This window comes from Hypanus sabinus, chromosome 14 (genome assembly GCF_030144855.1).
Source record: "Hypanus sabinus isolate sHypSab1 chromosome 14, sHypSab1.hap1, whole genome shotgun sequence".
Classification (NCBI taxonomy): domain Eukaryota; kingdom Metazoa; phylum Chordata; class Chondrichthyes; order Myliobatiformes; family Dasyatidae; genus Hypanus; species Hypanus sabinus.
This window is the reverse complement of record NC_082719.1, coordinates 28382588-28399710: the sequence shown is the minus strand read 5'-3', so window position 1 is coordinate 28399710 and position 17123 is coordinate 28382588. Positions and strand designations below refer to the sequence as shown.

The 17123-nt window shown below is 40.5% G+C and overlaps 1 long non-coding RNA gene across 1 annotated transcript; it reads left to right on the top strand.

Moving 5' to 3' along the window:
- Positions 1–8: 8 nt before the first annotated feature.
- Positions 9–15930, top strand: LOC132404386 (uncharacterized). The gene is made up of 6 exons (XR_009515516.1): positions 9–167; positions 2147–2360; positions 6130–6243; positions 7565–7616; positions 8674–8837; positions 14080–15930. It is a non-coding gene; the product is annotated as an uncharacterized LOC132404386 (long non-coding RNA).
- Positions 15931–17123: the final 1193 nt, after the last annotated feature.

Genomic DNA, 17123 nt, shown 5'->3' with positions numbered 1-17123 from the left:
GTCTGTTGTTCCGGCTTAAGGGACGGCGGCCACTTCCCCTCGCTGCCAAAGTCCTGCCGAGGGAAATGCGAATAAAGGAATAAACGTTTTCGCGGGAGAAGCATCGCCTCAAATGTCTGTGGGCTTGAAACATAAAGTGCAGCGATTTGCTCCTAATTTCGTACTAGGTAGGGTTGTGAGGCAGCTGTGGGAAGAGTAAATGTGTGTATTCTCTCTTAGTGAAAGAAATCTTCCTGGTGAAATAACAGAATTAATTTATAGCTTGTCACCTCCTTGTGAAGTGACGGTATTTAATATCCACGGAAAAGAATCTCCTAGCTCCCCGGGAAATTCGGCATACAGTAATTGCATACATCCCACCCTGCAAAAACTCATTTCAGGGAGGTAGCAGCACCACCCCCGCCCCCGGTCCACCTCTAAGGGTTTATGTATACAGGACATTCAATTATGAAAGAACACAACAATTTATTTGATTACGTATTGAAATTATTTACACATATACACACACATATATTCCTTGTTCAGTACTTTGTTGGCAATCTCAATGCTAATAGCTAAATGCTAATACAAATAGCTTTTCTATTACAACTTTTAAGCAAGTCTACAGAGAGTTTGGCCTCATCACGTAGGATATCAATAGAGTAGCTCCTTAGCAGCTAGCCAGCTAATTCAAATAACGTTAGCTATTCTAATGAATGAATGACACCTGTTAAACTCACATCATGTCTTTTACAGTTATTTAACCCACTATGGGCAGCAAAAAAGTCACTGTTGCAAACAGTGCAGCAAGCAACACTGTCATTATTTTTGACCCCTATTAGGCAGGGGTACATTTTAGTGTAGTCTGGGGTGAAGAACGTTTTATATTTTCTTTTTTTAGAACACTCTGCCATTTTGCTGCAGGACACTAAACTGAACTGATGGACAATGGGGGGGGGGGGGGGTCGATTGTAAAGCCCGCCCACAGAGAAAACTGATGTCTACTTAGCATAAAGCGAGACCAATCAGGATGCTCTCTCTGTCACTCTCTTGCTCTGTCTGTCACTCACTTCCCCCCTCGTTGTTCGCTGGCTCGCTCACAAAAGAATCGATTTCCGGGATATTGTATATAATTGTGGGTGTCAGGGAGCCGGTATCAATATGCAGGAGACTCCCGGAACTTCCAGGAGAGGTGGGATGTCTGATTTTACAAACTTTTTACAAATTAATTGTCTACTGGAGAAGGAACACACTTAAGCAAATAATGGTACTTCTGGCATCTTTGCATTTCCTTTGCATTGGATTGTTACTTCAGTGTCTTTGAAGCGGACTTAAACTGCCAACTCGACTGCCAAAACCACATAAGCATAAGCTAATACTGCACATGCTGAATAAATTAGGAAGGGAGCTGATAGATTTTGTAACTTACTTTGGTTTAATCAATTGGAGTTTTCTCTTTTGGACATCTTTTTTTCTGTCTCTGTTGCTTTTCTTGTATTCTTTAGGTTACAGCGCAAGCTGGGATATGTTCCTGTATTACAAAAGCATTATTCTGCAAGTATCAAACTAAAAGGGAAGGAGAGCAAAAAGACAACCAGAACAAAAGCTGTAAGATTTGTAGATTATTTTTGTTAACCAAGAACAATAATGGAGTGGAAACCTAAGTGGAAGAAATTGGTGTGCATATATTCCGCAATTTCTTTGGGTGGAGTAGACTCAAGGAACTCAAATCCCAACTATATATTCTTAACGTGAATATAAGGTCTAGCATTGCATTGGCTTTCTGTGATTTTTTTCCCTCAATTGCTACCTTTGAGTGGTAATGGTATTTTGAACCTCTTTTGAGTCTCCACTGCTCACAGCTTTTCTCCATTTTAACAAAATGCTTGCAGCTTTGTGATCTGGGTTATAAGAATTGTTCAAAATTGTTGGGTTTTGGATTAGAAATAGGCTGGATTTCTTTTTTCCCTGGACTCCAGTGCAAGTTTTCTGCTACATGCAATGTTGCTAGTCCTTCTGTGCTACTGAAACCCAGTGGTCTCAACCACCTTTATAGGTAATGAAAGTAGTAAATTACACACATTGATCTATGTCCATGATGTATTAATTTAATAAAATACACATACACTGTTCTCATTGTTTATTTTTGTCTGACTGTGATATCTAGCACCAGAGGTTACAGTTTCAAAATAAAGGATGGGCTATTCAAGGAGAATGAGAAGAAATCGTTTTACCCTCATTGAGCATTTTCAAGATGGAGATACATAGGTTTTTAGATATTGATAGTGTGGTGATTTCACACGTCAGAACGTGATTGGACAGTGTTCGGAACATGCGCAGAAATCTGAGAAAGATCTAGAAACATCAAGAAGCATGGCGATGTAAGACACACTTGTAGTTGTTGCTGTTGTAAATAAATGTTTTAGTTCTATTCTTCCAGAATATGTTTCAGTATTGGAAACCCACGGTATGTGTAAAGAACACAACATAGTGTCAGAAGTTGGTCTGGAAGAATAATACGTTCGCTAAACACGGGAGAAGCAAAGATAATTGAAAACAAAATAGAGCGCAAACTTTAATTTTATTGTTTGCTAACAGCTTTACAAATGGAAGGGTGGCAACCTCCAAAAACACTTCAGCTGACTGGAAATGTAGCTGAAAATTGAAGAAGATTTAAACAGTGATTTGAAATTTATTTTTTAGCGATCGGAGCAGATAAAAAAAAAGAAAAAACCGAAAGCAGTGATCCTTCTCCACGTAATAGGGGATGAGGCAATTGAGGTATATAACCATTTTATTTCTAAAAATGGAGATAATTTGAATCTAAAAGCGATAATGGACAAGTTTGAAGCACGCAATGTGACGTATGAATGGTACAAATTCTTTACATGTAAGCAGAAAACTGGTCAAACGATTGATTAATTTGTTACCGAGTTGAGAAACTGCAGTAAAACATGCGAGTTTGCAGACTTGACAAACTCCCTCATTAAAGGCAGAATTGTTTGCCATATTCTGGATAATGGTCTGAGAGAAAATCTGTTAAGAGAACTAGACTCCAGTGCATTGAGATGCAACTCCTAAGGGACCATGTTAGGGAACTAGAGCTGCAGCTCAATGACCTTCGTCTGGTCAGGGAGAGTGAGGAGGTGATAGAGAGGAGTTATAGGCAGGTGGTCACTCTGGGGCCACGGGAGACAGACAAGTGGGTTATAGTCAGGAGGGGGAAGGGAAAGAGTCAGGTACTAGAGAGTACCCCTGTGGCTGTGCCCCTTGACAATAGTACTCCTATTTGAGTACTGTTGGGGGGGGGGAACAGCCTACCTGGGGGAAACGACAGTGACTGTGTCTCTGGCACAGAGTCTGGGCCGGTGGCTCAGAAGGGTAGGGAAAGGAAGAGGAAGGCAGTAGTAATAGAGGACTCAATAGTTAAGGGTTCAGACAGGCGATTCTGCGGAAGCAGGAAAGAAACTCGGATGGTAGTTTGCCTCCCAGGTGCCAGAGTCTGGGATGTCTCTGATTGTGTCCAAGATATCCTGCGGTGGAAGGGAGAAGCATAGAAAATAGGTACAGGAGTAGGCCATTCGGCCCTTCGAGCCTGCACCGCCATTCAGCATGATCATGGCTGATAACCCAACTCAGAACCCTGTACCTGCTTTCTCTCCATACCCCCTGATCCCATTAGCCACAAGGGCCATATCTAGTCAATATAGTCAATGAACCAGCCTCAACTGTTTCCTGTGGCAGAGAATTCCACAGGTTCGCCACTCTCTGTGTGAAGAAGTTTTTCCTCATCTCAGTCCTAAAAGGCTTCCCCTTTATCCTTAAACTGTGACCCCTCATTCTGGACTTCCCCAACATACGTTTCAATAAGATCCCCCCTCAGTTTTCTAAATTCCAGAACAGTCAGAGGTTGTGGTACATATTGGTACCAATGACATAGGTAGGAAAGGGGAAGAGGTCCTGAAAGAAGACTACAGGGAGTTAGGAAGGAAGTTGAAAAGCAGGACCTCAAAGGTAGTAATCTCAGGATTACTGCCTGTGCCACGCGACAGTGAGAATAGGAGTAGAATGAGGTGGAGGATAAATGCGTGGCTGAGGGATTGGAGCAGGGGTCAGGGGTTCAGATTTCTGGATCATTGGGACCTCTTTTGGGGCGGGTGTGACCTGTACAAAAAGGATGGGTTGCACTTGAATCCCAGGGGAACCAATATCCTGGCAGGCAGGTTTGATAGAGCTGTTGGGGAGGGTTTAAACTAGTTTGGCAGTGGGGTGGGAATCAGAATATGAGTTAAGGGATTAAGGTAGAAGGACAAGGGCATGATGCTAAGAGTTCTGAGTTGATGAGGAAAGACAAGCAGGGGACAGAACATAATTGTAGCCAGTTAAAGGGGTTGAAATGTGTCTATTTCAATGCTAGGAGTATTCGGAACAAGGAGGATGAATTTAGAGCATGGATTAGTACGTGGAACTACAATGTTGTAGCCATTACTGAAACTTGGTTGGAGGAAGGGCAGGATTGGATAATGCAGGTCCCGGGGTTCAAGTGTTTTAAAAGGAATAGAATGGGAGGTTGAAAGGGGGGGGGAGAGTGGCAATGCTGGTCAGGGATAGTATCACGGCTGTAGAAAGGGAGGGTGCTGCAGAAGGAGTGTCCATGGATTCAGTCAGGGTGGAAGTCAGAAATAGGAAGGGATCAATCACTGTGCTGGGAGTAGTCTACAGGCCCCCAAATAGCCCTCGGGACACCGAGGAGCAGATAAGCAGGCAGATTTTAGAATGGAGCAGGAAATACAGAGTAGTAGTTACGGGTGATTTCAACTTCCCTCATATTGACTGGCACCTCCTGAGTTCAAGGGGGATTGATGGGGCTGAATTTGTCAGGTGTGTTCAAGAAGGATTCCTGACACAGTATGTGGACCGCTGACGAGAGGAGAGGCTATACTGGATCTAGTTCTGGGTAATGAACTTGGCCAGGTGACAGACCTCTTGGTGGGGGAGCATTTTGGTGAGAGTGACCACAACTCCCTTAGCTTCAGCATAGCTATGGAAAGGGATAAAATCAGATGAAATGGTAAAGTGCTTAACTGGGGAAGGGCTAACTTTGAAGGGATGAGGCAGGAACTAGTGAGAGTAAATTGGAAACAAATGTTCAAAGGGGAAAGCACAGAAGTAATGTGGGAGAAGTTTAGGGACCACTTGAGCTGGGTTCAGGATAGGTTTGTCCCACTGAGGCAAGGAAAAAATTGTAGGAAAAGGGAACCATGGCTGACAAAACATGTGAGGCAACTCGTCAAGAGGAAAAAGGAAGCATATGTTAGATATAAGAAGCAGGAACGATTAGGAGTTATAAAAAAAACTGATGAACTGACTGAATGGGTCAATTGGCTTGTCATTGTTGATAAGAAAACTGGAAAACTGAGGATTTGGTTAGATCCAAGAGACCTGAATCGAGCCATTAAAAGAGAGCATTTCAAAATGCCTATTCGTAAAGAGATTATGTCACAGTTTGCTAATGCAAAGTACTTTAGTAAATTAGATGCATCCTCTGGATTCTGGCAACTTAAACTACATGAACCAAGTTCAAAGTTGTGTACCTTTAACACATCTTTTGCCTGATACCGTTTTCTTAGGCTTCTGTTTGGAATTGCATCAGCTCCTGAAGTATACCATAAAGCCACAAAGCAAGAGAGTGCTAATAAGGCAAATGATAGCAATGGAATTTCTGAGCTTTAGGACTGTTCAGCCAAGGTACGACTGGCAGAGAAGGTGCCAAGAATTGGAAAATTGTAAAAGGGCACAACTGGTAGAAATCAGCAAACTACATTGGCTTATAGTCCTTCCATACTTCAAATATAAAATCATCATCAGTGTGCTCAAATGATTCCACAGCAGCAGCCAAACTCTATGACTGTAAGTTCCACTAGTGCAGCAAGAATTCAGTGTCCTTCCAATCTCACTTCTTGTACCCCCTAGGTCTCTATTCCACCCCCTCCTTCCATCTTTGCCACCAAAACACAGATTTGAAATGAAGTTTTAGTTCACATGTCCCAATTTTTCCCCCATTTGATCAGGAATATATTTGTTGTGATTGTTCATGTTACTGTGAAGTCTCTTTTACTACATTAATTGTTCTTGGGTCTTTCTGTGAAGTTCTCTTGGGACCAAAGATGACTTCCTTCCACACTAATCCTATAGATTTTGAAGTCAATATGGAATCCAAAAGCTTGCTACAGATGGTCCAGGAGTACTTAATGAGGTGGACGGGTGAGTAGCTGGGGAGGTACTGTGCACCTTCCATCACTTATGTTAGGCTCCAGTGTATTTTCAGTGAACGGACCTGATGTTCTCAATGCTTGTCCTCGTGCTCCCTCACTTTGAATTTGCGTGGCTAAAGATTCCCAAGAGTCAGTAGGGATGTTACACTTTCCCAAGGAGACTTTGAAACATCACTGAATGCTTTCCTCAATTCATAATATCTTCCCTTGTCAGAGCTTGGTTGTAGAGTTTCTTTCTTGACAGGCAGGTGATAGATATTCAAACAAAATGGTCTTCAGTTAGAAGCTTTACCACATCTCAAGGGAGAAAACCAGCTTTATCCAAGAAATCTAAGGTCAGAGAGATGGTGAATAGACAATGAGTGGAAAGAGTAATGGCATGACAGGCACAGATTTTACAACACTGTCAAATCTGTCTATAATACAGTAGCAATAAGATTAACTTATCAAGAGTAGAGAGGCAATCATCATCTGCTGGAAGAACTTTTCAAAGAACACCTCAATCTCAATGTTCTTGCCTTAAACATGAGAAAAGCTAAGGAAACATACAACACTGTTTTACCTCTCTAGTATTTGTATTGATCAATCCTCAAGTATAAAAGCTATTTCTGGCTTTTAATAAATCCTTCCATAGTTAAAAAATTAGACTCAAAGTTCAAATATTTACCACTAGAGGGCAGTGAGGGACAATACAAATGAAAATTGGCTTTCAACTGAGCAACAACTATATTCATAATATGAAAATAGTTCATAAACACAGGGAAAATTGTGCTACATATAATCTTTTTCCATAAAAATAATTTCCAATATTGAGCTGTTGACACACTTTGATAATATAAATACTGTTTCTTTCATAAGTACTTTAACTAGTTAATTTGTATTTAGAGTATTCAAGTATTTTTCCGCTTTTCCACAGGACATGCATAGATTGTGGCCAAAAGAGTGTATTAATGATATGATCTAAATATAATTGTTAGTTGGCTACTTGGAAATGAATGAAAGCTGACAAGTGAGGCTATAATTGGTTTCCTCTTGATCTTAGTTAATGGCAAAGCAGGCTCAGGGAGTTGAGTATCTTTCTCCTGCTTCTAATTCATGTGTTTAAATGAATATTCTGTCTTTAATTTTATTCTCTTCATTTGGAAAGACTTGGTCCTATGAATTCTTTTCCTAATTTTGAGACAGGCTAAAACTGTGTTGCCAAGCATTCAAATACTGTTTACTAATGAAAATCAAAAACCCTGCAAGTGCTAGTAAGTCAGGTAACATCTGTGGAAAGACCCAGACAGTAACTGTTTCTCCTCCCACAGATGCTGTTTGGCCTACAGAATGTTTCAGCAGTTGCTGTTTGCAAATATTCAGGTAGGAATCGTGATCTTCCTTCCATAGGAAGTAATATCCATCATGCTCTGCACAAAGCTATCAATGTCTTTCAATATTGTATAGTGACTTGTACTTAGACGTCAGAGCTAATCCTGCAAAGGCCACATGCACAATACAAGCCCAACTGCTGCAATAACTGAAAGATACTTCAAGATGATTGGTGCACTGGTTTTAGAAGAGAGGCAGTAGCTCTGTGCTTCTCAGAGAGCGATCCTGAAAAGTTGACTGACTGCTAACATTCAGGAGGCATGGTCAGGACTACAGTCAAGTGTTCCTGCCAGGAGTTTCCAGGGAGATCCAGGGAGTAGTGCTCGGCCTAAAGACCAGTGCTGCTCTTTAGATGTGCAAAAACAGGGCCCTCCACCTATCAGATCTATGCCAACCATCATAACTATGTACTGTATATTATTCTGAGCAACACACACAAAATGCTGCAGGTGCTTAGTGGGTCTATGCAATTTTCCTGCATTAATTCCATATTCCTCTTCCTCTGTTTGTTCAAGTATCTGTCCAGATGCCTCTTAAATGCTGTCATTGTTCCAGCCTCCATGTCCTGCTCTGGCAGTTTATTCCACATACCAGCTACTCTGTGTGGAAGATTTACCTCTCAGATCTCTTTAAACCTCCCTCTCACCGCTAACCCACACCCTCCAATTTTAGACACCCCTACCATGGAAACAAACCGGCTATCTAAAATGTCTATGCCTCTCATAATTTGATTAACCTCCATCATGCTTCCCCATGGCTCTTGCTGCAAGGTAAACAGGCACAGCCTATCCAATTTCTTCTTATATCTTTCTGCAGTGTAGCAACAAGAATGACATACAATCGGCCTTCCTTATACGTGAGGGATTGGTCCTGGGACCCCCTGCGGATACCAAAAAACGCGGATGCTCAGGTCCCTTATATAAAAGTCGTAGTATTTGCATATAACCTATGCACATCCTCCCGTATACTTTAAATCATCTCTAGATTACTTGTAATACCTAATACAATGTAAATGCTATGTAAGTAGTTGTTATACTGTGTTGTTTAGGGAATAACGACAAGAAAAAAAAGTCTGTACACGAGACGCAAGGCAAACGATGCTCAAGCAACAAGTGCTGGAGAGAGAACTTGCAGGTTTTCCCAATCCACGGTTGTTTGAATCCGTGCATGCGGAACCTGCGGATAAGGAGGGCCGACTGTACAATATTCCAAGTAAGTCCTCATTTGGGATTTAACTCCACCTACTCTTTGCTTCTACGCACTCTCTTACACTCACAATAATCCTCATTCCTTCATTCAACTTCCTCTTTACAAACTTTCACTAACCCTCCCACCCTCCCAACACACACACACAATGTTCTTTATGTTCATGTTTATTAGGTACCTAGCCTGAGAGTATGTTTGTAGTTTTCTGCTGCTGTAGTCCATCCATTTCAAGGTTTGATGTGCTGTGCGTTGAGATGCAGATGCTCTTCTACACACCACTGTTGTAACACGTGGTTATTTGAGTTACTGTCATCTTCCTGTCACCTTGAACCAATCTGACCATTCTCCTCAGACCTTTCTCATTAACAAGGCATTTCCACCCTTAGAACTGCCACTCAGTCGATGTTTTTGTTTTTCATATCATTCTCTGTAAACTCTAGAGACTGTTGTGTGCGAAAATCTCAGGAGATCAGCAGTTTCTAAGCTACTCAAACCACCCGCCTGGCACCAACAATCATTCCATGGTCAAAGTCACTTAGATCACATTTCGTCCCCATTCTGATCTTTGGTCTCAACGACAACTTCACCGTGTCTGTATGCTTTTATAAATTGAGTTGCTGCCACATGATTGGCTGATTAGATATTTGCATTAAGAACAGGTGTACAGGTATACCTAATAAAACAGCCACTGAATGTACACATAAACTCAAATACGCACGTACAGACAGAAGTTCATGATTGCATGAAATTATGAGATGTGGCATAGCTTGGAATGATCTATTAGGAAATTAAAATCAACTATGACCTTGATTCTATGAGCTATCCAAGCCAGTTTGTGAATCTGAACTTCAGGCTGCAGAAAGTCAAAGATCTCATTCAGGGTATTCTTGTTTATCCATGGTCTTCATAAACAAAACTTTGCAGAGAATTGTGGATAAGAGCATGTGACCTTGCAAACCTAAATGGAGAAAGCCAAGGGTGAGCTGTGTATTCTGAGTTTTTCAAATGTAGTTGAAGGTGCGATGCGGTTTCAATCTTGAGTGAGAACAGCCTTAAGTGAAAGTAATGAGGCTACAGATCGCATTGCAGCAGCCCGGCAAAAAAATAAAGTCCAAGTTGGGATTGTCATTAAACAGAATGGCTTCCTGAAGAACACCTTTCGCTAGTAGCTCACAGACATGAGAAATTCTGCAGATCCTGGAAATCCAAAGCAACACACATAAAATGCTGGAGGAACTCAGCAGGTCAGGCAGCGTCTATGGAGAAGAAATGACAGTCGACATTTCATGCCTTTTCAGGACTGAGCGGGAAGGGGAAAGATGCCAGAATAAAATGGTGGGGGGAGGGGAAAGAGGCTAGGTGGAAGGTGATAGGTGAAGCCAGGTAAGTGGGAAAGGTCAAGGGCTGGAGAAGAAAGAGTCTGATAGGAGAGGAGAGTGGACCGTAGGAGAAAGGGAAAGGGGAGGGGACCCATGGGGAAGTAATAGGCAGGTGAGAAGAGGTAAAAGGTCAAAGTGGGGAATAGAGGAAGGGGGGATGAACTTGTTTATCAGAAGGAGAAATTGATGTTCACGAGATCAGGTTGGAGGACTGAATATAAGGTGTTGTTCCTCCATCCTGTGGATAGCCTCGTCTTGGCACAAGATGAGACCATGGATTGACGTATTGAAATGGGAATGGGAAGTAAAATATTTGGTCACTGGAAGACCCACTTGTGGCGGATGGGGCAGAGGTGCTCAACAAAGCGGAGCCCCAATTGTTGACAGGTCTCACCAATGTAGAGGAAGGTGCATCGGGAGCACTGGACACAATAGACAAACCCAGAAGATATGCAGATGAGGTGTTGCCTCACCTGGAAAGATGGTTAAGGGCCCTGAATGGAGGCGAGGGAGGAGGTGTATGGGCAGGTGTAGCACTTAGGCCAGTTGTGGGGATAAGAGCTGGGAGAGAGATTAATGGGAAGGCATGAATGGACAAGAGAATCGTGGATGGAGCAATCCTTACCAAATGTGGAGAGAGGAGGTAAAAATATATTTAGTGGTGGATCCCTTTGGAGATAGTTAGTAGCTAATAGTTCAATGAGTATGCACACAAGTAGGTTTGACAATCAAACTGGAAAGCTAAAGCCGAGCATTATGGTTGCCTATGTGTCAAGTTTAACACTGGAGCAACAATTCAAATGATAGGAAGCATCCTGATATAAAAGGTAAACTTTTTCATGCAGGCTGAGTGGCATAGAAGTTTTGCTCTACTCTGAGTTAGATCTATTTTCAATTGCATAAAACTATGAAAATGTATGTTTAGACCCAGGCATCTGATCAGTATTCCTTCTCTCCAACAACTTTCAAATAAAAGTATTCAACCAAAAGAGGTCAGTTGGATTGCTAAGCAAATTAAAATTTCAATAATTTTAAAGTAACCCTTTTAAAAATCAAAGCAGTTAAAATTATCCTTTTTATGTAAGAGCAATTCAAAAGTTAATACATCTTTTTCCCTCTAAAATCATTTATGTTAAATTTTTCTAATAAAATCTATTGCTTTTTATAAAACTGAAGCCATCAACAGTTTAACTTTTGCAAGGTCAACAATTTTTTAGGGAAGTATTTTACCAGGATGGCAAGATTATTGACAAGTTAATTAATTAGATAATTTACTTAAGTAAACGTAAATGCAATGTGCTGTCAATCCATAATGGTAGAACACCCAACAGACTTCGTGATATAATCAAGTATCACAGAGATGCATTTACAAAACAAGTTTTTGCAATAATGATGACAAAGTCATGTGTCAGGACAATAAGTTATTGGCCTGTAAATACTAATTAAACTAAAGCCCTCCAACTGTATAAAGGCTCATTTAGACTGTGATTGGGTGATTGAAGGTGACCCTATGTGGAGCAAATGGTGATACAAGTTGTCACTTTTCCAATAATCCCCCCATTTAAATTGAAATAATCTTTTACAAATGCTTACAACTCATAATAGTTTATTGAATGGGTAATTGCTTCTCAGTAAGTAATTAATGTCACATCTTTAGACTAACACAAGACTTTACTACTTAGTGGCCAGATAATCGCAAAATAAACAGCTGCCTGAACTGTTTAAAATAACCACTCTACTGGAGTTCTTGTAATGGGATCAACTGGATTGGAAAATGGTCAGATCATTTTCACATAGGCAGCTGACCAGGATAAACAGATCCTGGTCAGGAATGTATAATCATGGCCTCCATTGGGATTGCTCATATAAAACACTTACATCAAAAATACAATATTTTATGGTCAAATTTGGGTTGGTTAGAGACACTTTTAGAATTGAAAGGTGATTAAAAAAAAATGCAGTGCTGAGTGATAACCTTAATAATAAACTGCAAAATAACAAGCCATGTGGGGCCACAAAACAAGAGAGAACAGATACTTAACACAACAAGGTAACTGAAGCCTAAGAGCAACTGGCTGAGGCTGGCTAGTTTGTACGAGTGAATAAGGATTGTAGATGAGAGCTGGGTTTAAATAGGCTGTGGGTGATGAGTTGGAAACAAAAGGTAGTTGACTCCTGTTAGCTGGCTGGAGACTGGGAGGAGCCTGCATGTGTAGCCCTAACAAAATAACTAAAAAGTAATTTGTTTGAAACAGTTTGCTGCATGAAATACATCTGGAATTTTGAAAAAATGTACCATAGATTGCGCTGCTTCCTTCAGAATTGCCCCAAAGACACCAGGGTCCAGTATCCTATGGTTAATGGGAACTCTAATGAATCATTATTGACCTCTGAACTGACTGAAACTGACAAGGCAGAATAATGTTCTCCCCACTTCCCTTACCCCACATAGCAACAAGAACCATCTATAACAATGTTCCACACAATACAGGTTAAAAATGAAAATAGCCACACAAAATAGGACAATGTCTTTATTAAAATTACACACACATGTCATAATAACTTGTGAAAGCAATTTTTTAAATGGTCACATCAATTTTTGAGAAAAATTAACTTGATCATTAATTTCCTTAAGAATCTACTTGTCTTTCCTAAATCAAACTTCTGAATCTGTTTGTCTGTCTAGGCAGCCGGTGTAAATTGCAGGAAAGATTTAGGGAGCAATTCAGAATGGAAAGAAAGAGAAAATCAATTAAAGAATCAAGCCATAATGCAGTCATACAAGCAGAAAGTCAAAATGGAAGGCAACACTGCTGAAATTGTGTTATGTTTCACTGTACAGATTTGTCACGGCCTTTCTGATCAGTGCAGGAACCAACAGTCCAGAATGCGCAATGAGAATAACTGTGAGATTAGCAATAAACAAAATCTGACAGAAATTCTGATGTAGGTACAAGTGAAGTTGAGTACAAAAATCAAAATGCTGACTCACTACAGCACCTTTGTAACCTTCTCTTGAGCAATTGAAGAAATCCATGAATTAATCAGAATGTCAATTCTTACTATAAAAAAGGTGAGAAAATGTTACTTGTTGTTGAGTAAGTTGTGACTAAGATTTTAATGAAGTGCTGGGCTTCATAATTGCCATGGAACACACTTTCTGGCTCTGAGATATTAATTGCATGAGTCTAGAAAACAGAAGTTCCAAGGTTTTCTGATTTTTAAAAATAAGTTCATAACATTCCATGTTATACTTCAATCTCATGGGCTCGCCCAAAATTTATTTCGCTTCCAATAAACTGGGAAGCCACTTTGCAAAGTGCATACCTGCATTCAATTGGCAAGACTTTTCCTCAGCTTCCAGTTAGCTGTCACTTTTATTCTACAATTCTGTGCCTTCCGATTTCTGACTGTTATTCTGATTTTATCATGTCTGGGTAAGCTGCATTCTTCTTATTAAATACTGAATTCAACAACTTCAGTTAACTTGTTTTCTCTGTCTGAATTAGAATTGGCTAGTTATTTTGCAGGTGGCCCATCTGTGACATTGCTTCAGTTTTTCTGTCTGCACCAGCATAGCCTAAACTGTTTTCAGCAGTTTTCCTTTTCCAGACTTTTTGCATTGTCTCTCCTCTCTCTAACTGCCTTACTTCATAGCTTTTATACTCCTTTGAATGTGTTCTCTTTCCCCAACTTCCATCAACACCCTTGGCAGAACATTCCAGGCACCTATCATTCTGTGGGAAAAAAAACCTTACCCTACACATCTCTTTTAAATATTCTCCATCTCACCTTGAAGCTATAACATTTCTACATTGGGGAAAAAGGTCACTGGCCATGCCTCTCATAAATTTATCAACCTCTGTCAGGTCTCCCCCAGTCTCCAGTGCACCAAAAAAAATAATCCAACTTTGACTGTGACTTCTGTGTACCAAAATGCAACCAAATACAGAAATTGAGAAGGTACTGACCAAGATTTCCCACTCCTCCACATACTATGAAGTTGCAGCCTTCTCTCATTTATTGAGGACCAAGAAGGTATGGACAAGGAAAGCACAGGAGCGTTTACAGGACTGCTTTGAATCGGTGGTCTGGACTGTATTTAGGGATTCATCTTCAAACCTGGATGAGTATGCTGCAGTTGTTACCGACTTTATTAAAACCTGTGTGGAATACTGCACATTCCCAAACCAAAAGACATGGATGAACCAGGAGGTACGTCATCTGCTGAAGGCTAGATCTGTGGCATTCAAGTCTGAAGACCCAAGCCTGTACCAGAAAACCAGCTATGATTTGTGGAGGGCTATTTCAAGGGTGAAGAGACAATTTTGAACGTGGTTAAGGTGACATCGGATGCACAACAATTCTGGCAGGGCTTGCAAGATATTACTTCCTACAAAGTGAAACCCAATAGTATGAATGGCAGCGATGCTTCACTACCAGATGAACTCAATGGTCTATGCATGCTTTGAAAGGGAGAACACAACTACAGCCATGAGGATCCCTACTGCACCTGATGACCCTGTAATCTCTGTCTCAGAGGCTGATGTTAGACTGTCTTTAAAGAGGGTGAACCCTTGCAAGGTGGAAGGTCCCGATGGAGTACCTAGCAAGATTCTGAAAACTTGTGCCAACCGACTGACAGGAGTATTCAAGGACATTTTCAACCTCTCGCTGCTACAGGTGGAAGTTCCCACTTGCTTCAAAAAGGCAACAATTATACCAGTGGCTAAGAATAATAATGTGGGCTGCCTTAATGACTATCGCCCAGTAGCACTCACATCGACAGTGATGAAATGCTTGAAGAGGTTGGGCAAGGCTAGACTGAACTCTTGCCTTAGCATGGACCTGGACCTATGGCAATTTGCCTATCACCACAATAGGTCAACGGATTATGCAATCTCAATGGCTCTTCACACAGCCTCAGACCACCTGGACAATACAAACACCAATGTCAGAATGCTGTTCATTGACTATAGCTCAGTATTTAACACCATCATTCTGAACGGTGTCTCAGAAAGTCAGCATCCATTATTAAGGATCTTCAGCACTCAGGGCGTGCCCTTTTCTCACCTGAAGGCACACACTCAGTGATTCAGGAACAGCTTCTTCCCCTCTGCCATCCGATTCCTAAATGGACATTGAACCTTGGACACTACCTTACTTCTCTTAAACATATAGTATTTCTGTTTTTTGCATGATTTTTAATCTATTCAATATATGTATACTGTATGTATAAAGTATACCAAATATGATTTGCATTATTATTATTATTATTGTTGTTGTTGTTGTTGTTATTATTATATTTTTTCTGCTAGATTATGTATTGCATTGAACTGCTGCTGCTAAGTTAACAAATTTCATGTCACATGCCGGTGATAATAAACCTGATTCTGAAACTGAATCTGAATCAACAAAATAACAAGGTCAACTTTATGGCAAGCCATTGTTCTGCAAAAAAGAACAAAAATTATATGTGGAGTGGAATATAAAGAAAATTATTTTTAATAATGAAACAAGCCATAAACACTGCTCAACAGTCTCTGTGGTCTGAAAAAAATTATTGCGCAGGTGTGGATAGTCAATTATTTCAAGGTTTAAGTTATTGTACTTTTTAAAACAATGATTTCTTTTTGTTCATGTTATTTCACCTTTTTATATGTATGTTTTGATCTTCGTTTTATTCTATAAAATGTCTTATAAATATTAAATTTTGCTCATTGTTTTGTTACCCTTTTTTATCTTAGGTGCTCAGCAGGTGTTAATGTAACTGAAAATGTTTAGCATTTATTGTCCATTACTAATTATCCCTGAACCGAGGAGGCAGTTACAAGCCACTCTAATCAGTGGATCTTGTCATACAGGCCAGACCAGTTCAGGATTAATGCTGGTGAACTAAATGTATCTTTATGACAGTCTGGTGGCTTCATGGTTATTGTTATGGAAACCAGCTTTAATTCCATTCTTACTTTGATATTTTAGACCATAAGGTATAGGAGCAGAACTTGGATCATCGAGTCAGCACTGCATTTCATCATAACTAATCCAATTTTCCTCTCTGCTGCAATCTTCTGGATTCTCCGAGCATCCCTCCAAGCCTTGAACAATCAATAATCTATTCACCTCTGCCTTAAATATACATAAATATAACATAAATAGTTTATCTTACTTTGTTATTTTGTTACTTGGCTTGATGCAAATCAAATGTATGTTTCAGGATCAATGGTACAGAATTCAGGATTATTGGATTTGGATTATTTTCTCTGGAGCATTGGAGGCTAAGGGGAGACCTGACATGGGTTTATTAAATTATGGTACAAGTGCATTAACTCAATAGTTTCACAACTATACCTCCCCTGCTGCTGATGGCAAGAATGCAATGAACACTGGAAAAGGGAAAAATACCCTGACCAGTTGCATTAAGGCCTGGATCAGCCATTCCAATGCACAGGAATGCAAGAGACTGCATGGAGTAGTGGACACAGCATAGCCTTCCCCATCATTGACAGCATGTACAGAATACCAGATGGATATACATCTTGTGGCAACTGCTCTGCCTGTGACCACAAGAAGCTGCAAAGAGTTGTGGAGACAGCTCAGCACATCACATACATCAGCCTCCCCTCTATGCACTCCTCACTACCTCAGTAAAGCAGCCTGTTGTACTGCAACCCCAACCTCCCTGGACGTTCTTTCTCCTTGCCCCTCCCATTGGGCAGAAGGTACAAAATCACATACCACCAGGCTAAAGGGCAGCTTCTATCTTGTCATTGTAACACTATACAAGGTACGATAAGATCTCTGTATCCACCTTACTACTATTGTCCAGCTCGTTGTCTACCTGCATTGCATTTTCTCTGTAACTGTAACACTTTATTCTGCATTCTGTTATCTTCTACCTCAATCCACTGTG